Consider the following 13,565-nt stretch of genomic DNA (forward strand, 5'->3'; position numbering starts at 1 on the left):
AACAAGAGAAGCCATCTTTTAAAATATTCCGCATTTGTAGTGTTGTTTATAATGTGAACTGAGCAAAATGAGAAGTTGACAGCGCTGCAGTAGGAAATATGGTCATTCAAGAGAAGTAGTATAATCAGCTTTCTGGGACTTGCCCACAGCCTGGGGCTTGAGAGATGTTTGTTCCACCAGAGGCTGTACTTGCAATCTGCGACAAATCACTGCCCCCTCTTATGTCTCTGTTCACACCGAAAAAAATGCGATAAAACCTTAGCACAATAGGGATGGGGTGATATAAGAACAACCACATAAACAATTCAGATACTGCAGTAATGGAAGCTCTTATAAAGTTTTGGATAGATTCACAGCACAGACACAGCCAGAACAGTGCAATATTTCCCATCACTTTTTTTTTTTTTTAACGATACCTCCAGGAATAGTGAGAGAGAAGCCTAATCCCTATCCAATACCATAAGGAATTGTTAGATCTGCCTGACCAGCAAGAATTGAGCTATCAAACTACAGCCAGCAATGTTTAGATAACAGTATTTAGCATTTAGATAATGTTAGTTTTCCAGACGCCTCAAAAATTACATACCACCCTTTCTGGATGATGTAACTGAGGTAGACTTCAGTGGCTAGTACGGGGCTACTCAAAAAGTAATTCCACCAGAACACCAAGCTCTGTGCCCAGGCTGTGCCTTCAAATAGTTGTTCCCCATTTCCAGTCTATTTCACTGCTTGTATATTTTTCGCTGCATTTTCTCACTGCCCATAGTGAGCATAAAGATAAGAACACTGAAAACCTCGCTGAGCAAGATCAGATATAGTGTAAAAAAAATAAAAAAAAAATCAAAGCATACCAAAGGCTGTTTCATCAAAGCTCAGAACAGGCTTTCATAAAATCCACAAACAGCAAGATAAACAAAATATTATGAGAAAAGGAAAATGTTACTTTAAAAACAAAAATATAAGGTTAGGGATAAAAATAAGAGGATAGTAAAATGAAACAAATGTAAAACAAAACCAGTAGTAACTATTCTTATGTCATGTTGTTCAGAATACCTTGAGCAAGACGGCAACAAACGCTTCTGTTAACATTGAATGCTGTCCTTGCAGAATGCTGCTTAATACTGGCAAAATATGACTAACAGACAACTAACACTGACAGCGAATAGAAACGTACACAAATTCAGTGCTTAACGAGAAGACCAGTATAAGTGATATAATTCAGCTTAATTAGCAATACTTTTAAGAAATATTCACCTCTACAAAGTTTTTAGAGGTGGGAGACACTTTTCTGAGGGAAACTGTCATACGAAGACATGTACACAGGAATATCCTATGTTTAGTGAAACAAAGAAACCTCTTCTTGAGATCTCTGTATCATCTTACACTGTGCTGAAGAGCCACTGCTGTGAGACAAATGTTGCCAAATTTTTTTCATATATTTGAAGGCCCAAGTTCAGCAATGATCGATTTTAGATGGCGACTTTACAGAGACCACACAGTATACAAGTACAATAGCATACAAATTACAGAATACTTACTGAAGAATGAAAAGTATGAAGTACCATACTCATTAAAATGCTTCACTGTGAACAATTGCTTAATTAATGCTTTACAGCATATGCTTATTTCTAAAACAGAGCTATCCCACTGTATATAACACCCCCCCAAATCTCTAAGCCTTATTCTTATTTTCATTGTTATTTATCACATCCTTTACCTAGGCAAGACTGAGAAGGCCTTCTCTCATGAAATGTCATAATTGCTTGTGTCTTTATTTTCTGTCAGCAGCTGTGCAATGACTATTGCAGTTCAAGGCCGAAATTCACATCCTCACATTTTGATTCCCCTTCTTAAAGCAGTAGATGAAGTACTCCTTTCTCCCGGATGCATTTCAGCAGCCCAGAAATATCTCTATTTGATTCCACTGGGAAAAATCCTCTCTAATTGGTAAACCATTTTGTGCTTCTTAAGAAGGGAAGCTGATACAGAAATGCAAGATGTAGGGGCTATGAGAGAGCACTCACAGCCCGCCTGGATATCGTAATGGAAAAACCAGCACTAGGACCCCAGACACCACACACAAACATACCCTATACCTACAAATGCACGAGAAACAACAAGCTAAAATTAATGCATCTCATCACACGCACTGCTGTCACTCTTGTTAACAAATGAAAAATAACCCAGGACCTTATCACTGGCACTGACATATCCTGTATCACTGACACCTTACTAGCTGATACCCGGAGCACTGCACCGCCCCATCCCTGCCCTCACATACCTGATACATTCACAGACCTGCAAAAGGACACAGAAGCACTGCGCTCCTCTACTAATACCAAATGCAAGGGACACGACTCAGGCAAGACCTTTATTCAAGTTCATTCATTTGACACTTGAAACTAGAACCAAAGCCAGCACATGGTTTATATTTGTTCATAAAGTATCAAGGATGGACAGATTCAGGAAGGAGCTTGCTGAGTCTAGGAGGAAAATATAAAAAGTGTGTCAAATTAGGACTACCCAGTGTTCAGGTTACAGGCAAGAATGCCTCAAACCTGATGTCGCTTTCTTCCCTCAAATTTTCGTGCGATATCTGTGGTCTCATCACCACAGTCAAATCCTGGGCCTGACCTTTCTTTCAGAAGGGACCAAAGAGCAAAGACGTCATAACCTAATCGTTACCCTTCATAGAGCACTCTCCAATTCCCACCAAAAAGGTACAACAGCGATCCTGATGTGACCACATAATCTCATGAATTCCAATTCCAAAACTGCTGAAAGAAGCAACATTACCTGCAGGGAGTTGAAACCTGGTGAATCAGCATCATGTTCTCAACTCCATGTTGCCTGGACGCAAAGCAGGATCTCTTCAGTTTTCCAAAAGTTTGTCATGTGAAGCAGATAAGCAGAAGTTCAAGGCCTAAAGGCAGAAACCAAACATGAATAGAGATCAGATAGAAACACAGTCTGAGTTGAAGTTGCATCGCTCACACTTGGGAAGAACCTTTTTTCTCCACCTTCATTGAGTTAGCCAAAACTTATTTCAAGAAACTCTCCTGGATGGCAAAGCCCAGGCACCTACAAACTTTGCAGAATCTGTGTGAAAACTTACAGACTTGGTGAAACAGAACGTTCCCATATAAACCCACACAGTATGCCTATACTATAGTACATAAAACTAACAACAGTCCATTTTTTTTAAAAAAACAGCAGGGTCAGGTCAGTGTTGTGTCCTCACTTAAAATCCCTCAAGCCAGCGTAATTGAAGGCCACCTGGGCACTGTAAGCAGAGTTACATTTATTGCTTTAATAGCAAATTTGCTTATCCTTGTGTATTACAATTTGTTTCCTAACTCCATCAGACTAAAGTAAGTTTCTTTCCACAATTTTGCATACCATTCTAAAGTACAAGATTAATATATTTATAAAAAGCTTATTAAATTATTACCTTGCGCTTTACAGTATTATGCAAGTTGAAATGGACTACGGATTTCTCTTAAACCTGTCATTTTTTTTGGTATCCACCTGTGTGCTTATTTGATAAGGAACCAGGGTTAATAGAGAGATACCAATTCTTCTCTCCCCTACTGCTCCAAACACTATAACTTTTATGTGTATATATACACACATATCTTTTATACACCCACAAAAAGTGCCATACATGTGGCAGTCACTGACTATTCTATAATGGTTAGGGGGATTCATACATCACAACTCTGGCATACAAATGCTATCAGCTTCTTATGTTTTCAGAGCCCTGAGGATTTTAATTTTTTAGGTTGATACCATAATTTCTCATGTTGTCAGTTCCAAACGTGTATTGACAAGACTGTCAAGAAGTTGCCTTTTGTGCATTTATTTTCTCTCCTTCAGTTAATTTAAATCTTTTCAAATTATGAGAAAGATAATTTATCCTTTAAGGTCTAAATAAATTCAATGGAGACAATGCATTTAGATTTATTTCTGTTGTAGTACAATGACCTGTTCATTTCCAATGAAGCTTTATTTTTATATGGCCCTTCAGCATTCAACTGGTACCTAGAATTTTGGTCCAGGACTTAGGAATAGGAGAACTCAATGGATGATTTTATTAGATAACTTTATATGCAGTTCCATTCTGCAGCAAAATTATAATTATTATAAATAGCATACCTTATCATTCTTAGTTTACTACTCCCCATAATGAGAAATACTACAGGTGAATTTCTAGAGAAAGAAATATGCATTCCTCCTTCCTTTCAACATTCAATAAATGGAAATTTATGTGATATTTCCCAAAAACAGCTCTTTAGACTAAGAATCACTGCAACATATAATCAGAGTCTAAATATCAGATTTACCAGAGCTGAAAAAACATGTCAGTAGGATGCTCAGGTAGCAGAAGAAGGTGCTAGTGTAAGACGATCAGTTGAGGAGGTGGCAGTCCTCAAGAATAACAGCAATAATTCAGTCAAAGTAGCTTTTTAGTTGAAACCAAACTGGTCATGAAAACCACAAAACACTCATAACGTTAATGATTTTAGTATCTAATCAAGTTAATTATTTAGCATAAAGTTGATAATTTAACAATATTAAAAATCTCAGTTGGAATGAGCCTTCACATGTCACCAAATCTTCCCATTTTCCTTTCATTTATTTACAAAAGGGTGGGATAGAGTTTGGTCAGACATGAAGCAATGTCCATGGATTTAGCTTTTCTCAACTCAAGAATAAGCCTACTAAAAGAAACGTTTCTTGAAATTTGATTTTTCTTTCCAGTGATCACATGAAAAAAATGCCAGCTCTAGAGAACATTTAGCACTTCCTGGTAACTTCAGTAGTCATAGACACCATTGTCCCCTGTTAAAAGGAAAATCTGTAGAGTTACTGTGGACATTTCTGACCGTTTAACAACCACTGTAAGCTTGTACACACATGCAAGGCAGATTCTGCCACAGATGGCTATGTTTGTAATAAATAGCTGCTGATATTTAAGAAGAAACTTCCAATCCATCATACCCCCGTGGTGACAATGTCTCATTGTTTTTTCTTTAGGTCAGAAGATAGTGGACAACTTCAAGTTCCTTTAGACAGAATGCATTACATTCAATGGGAATGATTCTGTTCACACACTGTCCCAAGCCCAACGTGGAACTGTCATCTCTAAAACACCCCTAAAGGCTTTATTTTTCAGCCTGAAAAATGTGTTTCCTGCTAGTTTTACCTGAAAAGGACTCCAGGTTGACTGAATATTAATTAGTATTTCGTAACTTCAAAATTAATAATTATTAACAACCTAGACAGCTTAAGCTAAACAGGATGCAGCAACAGCTAATGTAGCTAGAGCTCCCCCAAAATACAGCAAACATGCATTTTGATCAAAATCTGTTGAACACATTGCTTAAAACCAAAAATTTTTTCCTCAAGCAACAACAAAAAACCCAACATCCTAAAGGCCTCCATCTCATGCCAGATGTGACATACATGGGAGCATGTTGTGGACTGCATTAAGGTAAAGTAGCAGCAGTTGATCCCGTTATGGAAGGGAAGAGGGTCCAGGCTGGGCAGTTTGCTAGGATGAACATCTGCCTGAGTCTCTTCTTTTTGATTAAAAATCCCTGTAGTCTAAAGCTAGCCCCCATGTGTCTTTAAATATCAAGTTAAAAGGTTCCTTTAAAGTTACATCTGTTGACATCTAAATCTCTTCTTTCTTGATGACATTATGCATATCTATGAGAAGGATTCCCATGCTCTCAGTGTAGAGGAGAGAACCGATGTTTCAATTAAGGCTTTTAAATCTTACGTCTCCAGAAAAGTTCAAATCTCTGCCACTAATATCTTTTTCTTTACATACTCTGAAAGCATGATCAATCTGACCTTCAATCTTCTTCGCTTTCTGCATTTATCTCCTTTTTCTCCTTGTGATTCTGTATATATTCCCTTTCGGATTAATTCATATCCTCAATTTCCCCCACAGATTTGATGGCCATAGCCTTTTCGGTGTTAAGGTTTGAGCCCCATGGGATGCAACCTTGATTCCCCAGAAAAAAGTCTGGAGGATCGAGAATAGCATTCCTCAGTTTGTTTCAAGGTAAACATTTACTCAGTTTTGTTTGTTTTTAAAGAGTGGGCCATATAATTTCTCTCAGAAGCAGTCTATGAATTAATTTCATATTACTGAACTACAACCACTCTTCCATTATAAGAACAAATACAACCACCATAAAAGGCACTTAGGGAGTAAATAGGGGAGGGGGGAATCACTATAGAAGTATATATTGCCTCTTTTAAACACACAAACATGCTGTGGGACACATGTTTTTCACTTGTTTTTCTAAAGGAGAGTTAAGTTCTCAGGCATTAAGCAGCCCCTAATAGCATAGCTGCTGAATTAAGGCAACACAATTCCCATCACGGACTTATTTTAATTAATGCTAAAAACAAGTGATTCAATCCAGCTAGTTTTGATATTTCAGTAAGTATGGAAGAAAACCAAACATTTCAGATTTTACATTCCTATTCACCAAGCAGATCAGCTGAGTACAGATGGCACACTTCACCATTTAACCTGTAGGGTATGCTACAAATTGTAGAAGTATTTTTATTATAGAAAAGGTAATGGGAATGTTGTGTCCTACGAAATCAATTCTAATGTTGCTTACCTTAGCAAAAATTAATGATTAAGTATTAATACCTGGATGACATAGGTTATAAATAAGGTATGAAGACTGGATATTAATTTTCACATTTTGAATGCAATGTCTCCTGCAAGTAAAGGATCTGAAGCATGTCATAACTTCGATATATTTTTTTATTAGTACAATAAGTCTATCCGACTCTATGATATACTGAAGTTATACCTGAGATACCAGTAAGTATACAGGGTAATACTCGATATCACAATTAATACTGAAGCCAACATTTCTTGGCCACTGAAGGATTCAGTAAATACAGCTGCAAAGTGAATCAAAAGGTGTTTTAGCAAAACTGACACCTTAAAAGCATATTTTGAAAGCGCTAAGTATTGCTACAAATGATTACTGGAGAAAATAAAACACAGTTTGCAAGGATCTAGTTCTTGTCTTCAAAGGGAAGATGATAAAAGAGAAGAGTTTAGGGTGTCTATGCACCCTTTTAGAATCACTCTTTAAGAAGTAAAATAATGATGTGTCCTAAGAGGTAAGCCAGCAGATGAACCATAAATATCATGACAAATGTACTGCTAAAACACCTTATTTATCCCACATATCCTCTCTTTCAAAACAGAACAACGTGGCAAACACTTTTCAGAAAAATTGCCCTTGCTAGAGAAACACAAACCTTCCTGTTCTATCTCAAAGCACTGAAAAATTTAAGCATAGGCGCTCATAACCTGCTCACTTTTCAATCTCCAGTTTAAATCCTCCACTGTTTTGCATTAAAACACTTAACATATAGAATCTATACATACACATCTCCTTAACTTTAAGGTAATTAACCATAATCTAAAATATAATCAATCATTGTTCATGCAGAACTCAAGGTGCCATGCCAGTGGGAAGCATAAATTGCCATTCAGATATCAAGGGTACGTGCACTGCATTTTTGGTGCATTTTGGATTTAACCTTAATTTAAAGATTTTTCCAGCTTTCCCTAAAGTAGTAGTAGCTGCTTCAGCAATTATGAACAGTAAAAATAATATTTCTTTCTAAATCTTCATAAGCATTGACCAGATCTGAATTTTACTTAAGTCCTCATTCAGCTAAATGGAAAAAAAGTATAAATTAAACATTTTGGTCAAACATCTTTACAGTGTATAACCACAGATCTTTACTTCAAGGACAATGACAAAGTCAGATTCACAGAAGATTCAGCCAATTATTTGGAATACCAGAGGCGTAGTAGCTATGTCTAGTTTACCAAGGTCCCAACTCTGATTAATCAAAAGGCTACTCTCAAGTCCTGGTGTTTATGCTCATCCACTGTCACCCAAAAAAGTATTTAAAAAAAAAGTCTGATGGACTGAGTATGGATGGACTTAGGTTACATAAAAGCTACATTTTCACTTGCCAGACTTCCAGAAAAGAATCATTTGTTCTCGTGTGTCTGGTAACTCATAACAAGAACAGAAAAAAATCTGCAAATAGGAGAATTGGACGGCTGCTGAATTACAAGCATTGATGATGGAAAGTGAAGAGAAAGACAGACATTCCCAAAAGCCTAAATCTCGTCTTCATTTAGAGTATCAACTGGGGCTGTCTCTGCTGAACAACTAAACTACCAAAAAAATTTTTATTCATAGCATAGCAAAGACCTTGGAATAAGATCATTCAAGTATCTGCGAGCTGAAGGACTGGTCTTCCAGGTACATGTTACTTTCAAGTCATTGCTCAGCTTGTCGTCTAATTCAGTATTCAAAAGGCCAGTATCACTTCTTATTTGCATTCAGCAAGGATAGCTTTTCAAGTTTAGTATCCACATTCACTGCTCAGGTTAAAGCCATGGCAAATAACCCCAAAGCAAGTAACAGATGTTAAGTTACATCTTCACCACAGCTGACAGCTTGTTTTCAGGTTGGTGGTGTTTTCATTTGTTGTTTACTCTTTTATGAAAAAATCATATAGGTTTGAATGAATCTACTTTGTATTTGCAGTAGAGAAAACCTTTTATTATTCCCTTTCAACTGAAAAGGAAAACAGCAGGATTGTAAGGTAAAAGAAAGGCTGGGGAATTCCTATAGAGCAAGAAGTAAGTTCACAAACGTAGCCTTGTTCATTGTTCCCTCCCTGTAGGTACGTGATGTTGGTAGTGTTTGTAATTATACATCTATCAGCAGCAGCACAAAACATTTAATTATATTTCTGACACATTTATTTCCATACCCTTTGCTTCCCTCAAGTGCTAGATATAATCACCCTGCTGGACTCCAACCTGCTATAAATCACTTGCTCAACGTGGTTTATCACTTCATTTATACTAGCCAGAAAACCCACAGTAAAGCTGGAAGTACCAAGCCACCCCCCAGCAGCTACTTTATGTCCCTCTGCATCCACTCAGGCACACACCTGGATGACATTAAAACATCAAACAGCTTGCTGCAAACACAGTGCTACCCAGTGCTTCCTTAGTGCTCACTCTCTCTTGGATTAAAGCTGAGCACCTTTACTGTCCCCATAAGACATCAGATTTCTTTCATGAGTGTAAAAAAAAATTTTTTTTAACAGCTTGGAGCCAGTGCAAGAACTTGCAGTCCTCATTTCTTTGAGTTACAACAGGGGAGGTCACACCCTCAAAGTTTCCATTGAAGATAAAATCTTCACTCTGTTGTAACTAAAACATAAATGTTTATCAGTTACTTAGAGGAGAATGTAAGGGGGAAAAATACACAGCAGTTCTTTCAAATACTTAAAACTCTAGGGGAAAAAACCTCACTACGTTCACAGAACCTTTAGGTAAGTAGTGACCTAAAACAGACAGAAGGTGGCTGTTGTTTTGGGATCTGTATAAACATCATCTACGGTGTAAACTATAAGTATAAATATTTTTCCTACTGCAGTCAAAACTGAATATTATTTGGTGACAGCTTTAACAATTCCAAATTTTATAAGAGCCAATAGTAACCATATTCAGTATGGCAGGAGCTTAAAAAAACTCTTTTAAAAACATCAAGCTATGCCATTGAATTAACATGCCCAATGCATATATCATCACTCTGTTCCTAGCATCATAGTATTTGACCATGTTTATATATAAAGAACAAATAAATCACTGAGCAAGTGTTCTCAGAAATTTAAATTTCACATGGGACATCACTTTACATCCCACTGATTTTATAGAACTCATACTGGCCAGCGAGATCAAACCCAAGATACCTTAAGTGGACAATACATGTCTGCAGTATTCAAATAATTAACTGTAGGAGATACTCTGTGAATCATACTGTGAGATATTACTTAATTAGCTACTTCAGGAGGGAATTTTTCACAGTAAGAAACAGCTGCTTAACAAGAATGGAAAGCTTCTGGTCCCTAAACAAAAAGGCAAGCAGCTCCTACATTTCAGACACATCTAGCCACTGCCACAATAAGTTTTACTTTTGAACTCTGCTTCAATTCAGAATTATAATCCTGTTTCTCTTGGCACTCACAGAATGTGTTGTACACGGTTCCCAAACACCAAAATATTGGTGAATTACAATTCCAGACCCTGCAGCATCCTTAAGATATATTCTTTACTAAGAGAGGATTTGATATTGCTTTAGCATTTACAAAATGTACATGAATATATCAACACATTTTATTAACTAAACAGACAGCCCCATGCAGTAACTATAGCAATTGACTATATAAAGTTTTCTCTGGTTTGCTGCAAGGCAATAATGGCTTAGTACATATTAATCTGACATTCCGCTGTTCCAAAAACTAATAAAGTACCTTTTGTACTAACTTTAGTACCATCTTTGTTATACATACTTATTTATACAAATGTATCGAGAATCACAGGAGAACAGAAGAATGGAAACTCAGGTGTCCCAAGATCTACGTAAAGCTTCACTCAGCAGTACAAAGCCAGCCTTCACGCAGCACGTGATGCTGGAGCCCATGGTGTGCCCTAAACGAACGGAGCAGTACAACACAACAGTCTGCAGGAATGACCATGTCCGGGTGGATGGTGTACCTGTACCTACACCAGTCTCAATAGATCCGCATTAGACCCTCCATACAGAAACATGTGACATGTCTCACTCAATAAATGCAGACATTCTCTACCACATTTTTCTGTTTTTAAATATGCAGCATGATCATTTTCTAAAAAAATAAATCTTGCAAACCAATAAATATTATGGTTTGCTAGGATTTTTGCCAGCCATCTGGCTTCAAAACAATTGCACTGGTACAGAAAAATTGATTGCCAAACTATTGTCTGTAATCATCATTTAAAGAACATATGCTTATACATTTCCAGCCTCGTTTTCAGTTCATCCTAAACAGCCAGAGGTTACATTTAGCACATACAGAAAAAGGGAGATCTGAGCTGCAAGAAAAAACGACAAAACTGCATGAATTTGGTAGCGCTGTAACAATGAGTTCAAATGAACTACTACACTGCTATGATCCAAACAGATCCCACAAAAACACATAGCTGCATTCATACTTGATAAGTTATCTGCAGCGTTTCTAAATCAGTGTGCTTAGTGTTGTTTATGAGCAAAACCAGGTACAACAAAACAATAAACTTACACAAATCCACATACTTTAATAAGGCAATTAATTTATAAAGCAGTTTATACAACAAGGGAAGTAAAAATATATTGATGCAAAGGGGAATTTAAATGTTCAGAAATAATTCAAAGTCTAGTTTTCTTCTGTATGCAATAAGAATTTTCAGCAGTGCTGTTTTTCAAAGAACATGCAAATTAGATTTCAAGTAATATATGTAAGCATTGATTTGGTTGTTCAAGAAACTTAAGTTTTCTTACCACAGCAAAAAAAGCTTTAAGGAGGAACTGATCATGCTCCAGTGTCAGTCATCAAGGTATCCTTTTAGAGCTCTTTATGCATAGACCACCTTTGACTTCTTTTTTTTCTTCTCCCTTTTTATCACTTAAATCTCTTTTCACTCTGCTCCTTTATGCAAGTATCACTATAGCTACAGTACAGATCTGGCCCATTTCAGCTCCTCTGGCTTCAAGGCAATGACTTCGGAAACACCTTAAACTGCATAAGCCAACACCAAAGTTAGAAGCAGCTTTTAACTTTGATCACAGCCTTTTTCCAGTTACCCCCTCTCCAAACTGTTCAGTCTTGCCTCAGACCCTTGCATCTGAAAAGGCATTTGTGAAACACATGAGTTAGGTCAGGAAACCAAATTAAAATATGCCCAAAAATACATACATAGCTTTAACCTGGTTCCCTAAGGAAATACCTCTGCTGGCACAAAGGATGGGGCAAAACGAGCACAGAAGCAAACAGCAGAAGTGCCACCTTCAGTACCTTACAGCATTAGTGAAACTACAGCTTTAGTAATTTGACAGAAACAGTACATACACTCGTTTGTTCAATTATGATGGCTGTGTGATGGGATTAAATGGAGCAGAGTACTCATTTTAGACTGCTGCTCAGCATTTAGTTCTTCCTCAGGTATTCAGGCTGAAATAACAGCAGAGTTTGCATTGACATAAACAGACAAAATAATGAAGGCCGAGCAATGTGACTAAAATAAAATATAAGATGCCTAAGACCTGTAAGGAATCCCCAACGATAGAGTCTTTTAGATTAACAAATGCTAGGAAAAAGCGCCCAATATCTGTTAAATCCTAATCTATTATATCCTTCAGAGTGTCATTACATTTCCTTCAGCAAATATTAAAGACAGTTCAAGTGCCATTTCAGGGGCATTTTAGTGCTTCTTGGTACCCTGGTATCAGTGCTGAAACAAACTGAAGTGACAGCATATTTTAAATATTACATGATTCTTCCCCGACCCCTTTCCCTGCTAAAGACAACTGGCAAATTAGACTACATTTAGAACATTCTCAGGGAGGGCAGAGGGGGTGTAAGACAAAAGTAGATAAAAGGAAAAGTTAAGAGAATTCTTGGAAAATGTCAAAACTTTTGAAGAATTTCCCATTTTGCAAGTTTCTCAATACTGCTGGGCTCAGAAGCCCACTTCATCAAGTCCTTGGGTTTGTTACACTGGGAAACATCCATCTTCCTGTACCACCGCAGGGTCGTGGGATTTCATTAGTATCTGTCAGGTGCTTCGAGCTTCTCAAATCAAAGACTTCACATAAGTGCTAAGTCACAGACAGAAAATCACCTGTTTTTTCTTGCCTGTACTACAAGCAGCCATGACCTTTTGTAGCATTTCAAAGCAGTGCCTAAGAGAGCCGCATCTTTTCCAGCAAAAGTTTAGTCCCTGCTGTGCAGTTAGAGGTCTTTCCCTGCAATTACAAATTTCTTTTTGGAATTTGAATAGCTTTGTATTTAAGCTTTCTTCCCATTGATTCATTCACCTACAGCATACAACTAGTAATAGGATGACAACAGAGAAGTATGTGCTGAGCATGTTTAGGTTACAGATTAGCAAGCTTACTTTGCCACTGTATTCAGCCCAGTTTAAGAGATAGCCAGCTCTGCATGTAACTGGACACCCAGCTGAAGAAAGGCATGAGGAGTTACAGCAGGGCAGGAAAAATATTAGTTATAGGTGCAGAAAGATCTACAGTGTTATTAGACTCCAGGTGCCTTCCTACCCCACCGCTCTTTCAGAAGAACTTCTAAACACTTGAAAGCATGATCTTGTCTAAAACGTTAACTGTTAGAATGGCTCTTTCTTCCACTATGTTAGAATCAGAGCAGTAAGATCAGTTCCCTCCTTGAAAGCCCTTGTAGCATTTAAGACCTAGACGGGGAGTTTCAGGAAATGATTGCATTTTTCAATGTGGACTCTGAATTTGTGTTGAGAATTGAATATTGTTATTTTCTCCATTTTTTGCTCTATGGTTTCATTTATTTTATGTAATTACATTTAAAACACACATAATCGGAACTTCATAGAACTCCCTGCACACAAGATAGATCAGGCATATGTAGTTTGCTAA

The sequence above is a fragment of the Strix aluco genome, chromosome 21 (assembly GCF_031877795.1).
Source record: "Strix aluco isolate bStrAlu1 chromosome 21, bStrAlu1.hap1, whole genome shotgun sequence".
Classification (NCBI taxonomy): domain Eukaryota; kingdom Metazoa; phylum Chordata; class Aves; order Strigiformes; family Strigidae; genus Strix; species Strix aluco.